Source organism: Tupaia chinensis, unplaced genomic scaffold, assembly GCF_000334495.1.
Source record: "Tupaia chinensis unplaced genomic scaffold, TupChi_1.0 Scaffold000235_1, whole genome shotgun sequence".
Taxonomy (NCBI): domain Eukaryota; kingdom Metazoa; phylum Chordata; class Mammalia; order Scandentia; family Tupaiidae; genus Tupaia; species Tupaia belangeri.
Window position 1 is genome coordinate 4,046,423 of NW_006159713.1, and position 4,606 is coordinate 4,051,028.

General features: G+C 49.3%; 1 protein-coding gene across 1 annotated transcript in view; it reads left to right on the top strand.

Moving 5' to 3' along the window:
- The first annotated feature begins 752 nt into the window (after window positions 1-752).
- Window positions 753-4,606, top strand: part of NUP93 (nucleoporin 93) — a 118,998-nt gene continuing 115,144 nt past the window's right edge. Inside the window, exon 1 of the mRNA XM_006148401.2 lies at window positions 753-790. The gene's annotated coding sequence lies outside the window, so the exon portion shown is untranslated. The remainder of the gene's footprint in view (window positions 791-4,606) is intronic.

The window sequence follows — 4,606 nt, forward strand, 5'->3', positions numbered from 1 at the left end:
AAATCAGAAGACCCTCTCAGTGGCCTCCCATGGGCATGAAGATTAACTTCGACTTTCTTGCCATGGCTGAAGGACCTGCAGCGTTCACAGTGAGCCTGGTTCCACCTGCCCTCACTCACCATCTGCCAGCCACATACCCTCTCTGTTCTCCAAACCCCAAGCTTGTTCTCTTGAGTCTTCACATTTCCCCCCTCTGCTTGGAATGCTCTGCAGCCAGGAGTTTGCAAGCCCCACCTTGTCTCATCCTTCATGTGAATTTCAGCTCAGAGGTCATGTCACCTCCTCAGAGAAGCCTTCCTTGACCACCCAAACAAGTCTATCTCCCATTACAAAACGCAGTTAACTTATTTCTCCTATTTTGTTTTCCCCCCAGTCTGAGAACTCCATGAGAGCAGAGAGCTTGTTTACTGTGATCGCCGTGATATCTCCATCCTCTAAAATAGCGCCTGGCACATAGGGCCTAATAAGGGGTAAGAACTGCCCCTGGCGCAGGTAAGTGTGATAGCTTTCTCCCAGCAGAGACGACTCTAACCCCGCGGGAGAGGCGCGGGCGGTGGCCTGGGGTGTGCTAGAATGACAGCTGAGCCGAAGGCCCCGCCTCCAGCCCTTCTTGTCCTTGTCTTCACCCACGAGTCTCCATAAAGTTCATTTGGTTGAGCGCAGCGCGAGGGCTTCTGGGAGCCGCCAGCCTCCGCCAATCAGGGAGCGCGAGCGAGCGGCGCGAGAAGCGGCGGCCCCGGTCTCCACGACGGAGCCGGGACCTGAGCTGCGGGTTCGGCTGCAGTGCTAGGTAAGGATGTCTCTGGTCGCGTCCTTGCTAACCGGGTTTGTCCTTGAACCCAGGACCCGGGCTGGGCGGAGTCCCGTCCGCACGTGCGGAGCCACGCTGCGCACACTTCCCGTTCTCCCCACGGCAGCGGGACACGCCTGACGCCGGCGACACAGCGCCTTGTCGAACTGCTCCCCTCCCCCCTTAGGGCGTCGGGCTGCGTCCCGGGAGGGCCCTTTATCTGTCTGAATTCCTAGCGGTGGTCTTCCGACTCCCGTCCTCCGCAGTAGGGCTCGCCTTCGCCGCGCGGCACGCCCCTGCCCCAGCCCCCACCCTGTGCCCTGAGAGCCCACCCTGGCTGGGTCCGCGCCCCTTCGCCGCCTCAGCACACCTTCCTGACCACGTCTTGGCAGCTCGCGTGCCCATCGCCGGCACACCTTTGGGGCGAAGGGAGATCCCCGTGAGCCTCTCCCAGCTCTTGTCTCCTGTGCCAGCCTGCAGGAGGATGCTAGTGGTTGGAATTCGGAAGAGGAGCCCACCCTTCTGTGGACTCGCTGCATTCTGTCCTCTGCCAAGGCGATGTGCCCAAGCTTAGTGTGTCCATTTTTAAAGAATCTCGGGGCCGATCAGTGTGTCCTTGGTCAGAGTTTGGACCACCCGTTGAAGAGCTGCTGGCCCTCGTTCACCGCTCTGCTGGGTTTGGGAAGGAGTATTTTGTTCCTTTTTGGCTCAGGTGTCTTCCAGTACAAGCAAGGGTCACCTTTTGTGATCTTTCAGTGGGGTGGGAAGGATATCATGCAGCTATTTTTCTTTGTTCGTTTGTGTTTGTGATATTTTTGGTTTTCATTCATGGTAATCTCATCCGGGCTCATGGCTTTAAATATCCCTATATTAGGCTAACAGATCTTATATTTATACTTCCAGTCTGAGCTTTTCCCCTGACCTTTATCCAGCTGTCTAATTAACATATCACTGATAGGTGACTCAAACTGAACATGCCAGCAAGGGTGAGCAAGCCCCCCTCCATATCCTTCCCCAAACTGCTTCCTTGCTGTTTTTATTCTCGTCTCAGTAATATTAAAGGATCCAGCCTGAGTCATTCTTGATTTCCTTCTCATTCCACATTCAATGCTTGACATTCTGAGCCAGGTCACAACCTGGATCATGGAAGTCACTTCCCTTATAGTCTCTGCTTCTGCCCTGGCCCCTATTTTGGTCACAACCTGGATCATGGAAGTCACTTCCCAAATAGTCTATGCTTCTGCCCTGGCCCCTATTTTCTTTTTTTAAAGAATTATTCATTTTATTTTATTTATTCATTCATTTATTTTTAATTTGACAGAGAGAGATACACAGAGAGAAAGAGAGAGAGGGGAAGTGAGAAAGCAAGCCACCAGGTCCAGGACTCGAACTATGGTCTGCCATGTGAGAGTGTCCAGTGCCTTAACCACCACATCACCTGCTGGTCCCATCCTCTGTTTTCTTTTTAAAAAATTTGCTAGAGGGCACGTGCACTCACTGGAGAGAGACATAGAAGGAATGTGAGAAAGCACCCCTCGTGGGGGATGGTTAAGCGGTAATCTCTTCATTTCTCTTTTTGAGATTTTGGGTATGTATGCACACATGCCCAGCGTGTTTTTAAAACTGCCTGTTTTGGAACTTGAACAATGCAGTTGGCTATGTGGGATCCAAGCATCTTTATCACTATGCTACTGGCTGACCCTCCTGTTTTGTTTTTTAAAAATTGTTACGTATCTATTATTATTATTAAATTTGATCAGAAACAGATGGAGAGAGAGCGCGAAAGGGAAAGTGAGAAAGCAAGCCGTCAGGGCCAGGACTTGAACCATGGTCGGCCATGTGGGAGTCTAGTGCTTTAAGCACCATGCCATCAGCTGACCCTCAGCCTCCCTGTTTTTAATATAGTAGCTAGAAGGATTTTTAAAAATTTCCCAGAGGGCTGGAGAGACTGGGAGAAGGAGAAAGCAATGGAACATTGTCAAGCTACAATTCCTCTTTTCTATTTCTTCATCCTTTTGGGATTTTGGACACATACATACCCAGCATGATTTTCAAGTGGCAGAGTTTGATATTTGAACTGGATGACTGGTCATGTGGGGTCCAGCTTTCTCAACCACCACCAGGCCCTACGCTGTCAATAGAATTTTTTTTTCCCTTAGTTTTTGCTGTAGAGTTCATGGGCATACCAGAGAGAGACACAAAAGGAGAGAGAGGGAAAGCAAGAAATCACTCCCCAGAAGGATGGCCATCCTGCAGTCCTTCTCCATTCTCCCCTCGGGATCCTGGTCATGTACACATGTGTCTGGCATGATTATTTAGCTGCTGAGTCTGGGATTCGAACCACATACCTGGCCATGTTGGATCCAGTGGTCTTAACCTTCACACCACCTGCTGGCCCTGGGATTTAAAACATTTTTTTAGGGACACGATCTTGCTATGTTGCCTAAGCCAGTCCTGAACTTACTATCCTCTTACCTCCAGCCCGAACACCTAGGATTAAAGGCACACCCCGCTGTGCTACTGTGCTGGCCAGAGGGATCTTTTTAAAGCAAAGTAGTTAGATCATATCACTTCTTTACCTAAAGAAACCTCTAGTGGGTCCCCACCTTGTTATTAATGTTGGACAAAATTCTTAAGTGAGCTATGGAAAAGGCTGTCAAACAGTGAGCCACCCCTACTTTCCCGGTCTCATTTTCTGCTCCCCTCCCGTTCCACATGTCAGACGTTCTTTGGTCTCAGAGTCTTTGTGCTTGCTGTCCCATATCCATGTTGCTTGCTCTCTCACTTCCTTCAAGGGTCACCTAGTGAGGCTTTCCCCATTGCCTTCACTGCTTTAGTTCTTAGAGCTGTTATTATTTAAAAAAATATTTTGCCAGAGGGCCTGTGTGCACTTTCAAGATAGATTGAGAAGTCAACCCCCATGAGGAATGGTCATGCTGCAATCCTTTCTCCTCTCCCTCGCTCTCCTTTCTGGATTCCAGGCATGCATGCACATGTGCCAGCCATGTTTCTAAGCCTGCCAGGTCTGTGACTCAAAGTTTATGGTCAGTCTTGTGGGATCCAGCTGCCTTAACCTCCAAGCTACTTATTTTATTTACCTTGTGTATTGTTTGTCTTCCTGTCTAGAATATGAGTGGGAGGATTTTTGTCTGTTTTGTTCTCGGATGTATCCCCAAAACCTAGACCTGGCATAGGGTGGGTGCTCAATAAATGTAAAATAAATGAATGTTCCTGGCACTGTTACAGGCTTGGGAATAAAGTGATGAATGAAATAGGGCTTCTCTCAAGTAATTGATGTTCCTGAGGAGGACACCGCCAGCAATAAACACGGAGATATAAAACATGGTGTCAAGGCTGTTTTTGAAAGGAGGACAGCTATTTGAACCGAGAGCTGATAGAAATGTGAGAACAAGTCAAGGGAATGTCTGAGGGATTCCTGGCAGGGGAAATGCAAAGATCCTAAGATGGGAACAGTGAAAGAGACGTTGAGCTCGAGTGCCTGAATCTGCTGCTGCTTTTTCTTTTTTTAAATTTGCTGTAAGGTGCAGGCACTTACTAGAGTGAGAAAAGCATGAGCAAGCAAACACACAGGCACTCCCCTGGGAGGATAACCACGCCACAATCCCTTCTCCGCTTTGGGATTTGGGGCACACATGCACACATTCTTGGTGTGTTTTTCAAGTCACTGAGTCTGAGACTCGAACTACACTGTTGACCATGTGGGATCCAGCCATCTTAACTACCATGCCGCTGACTGGCCCTATGAACCTGATTTTTTCATGGACTTAGGTAGAACATAGGGTAAAGAGATGGGAA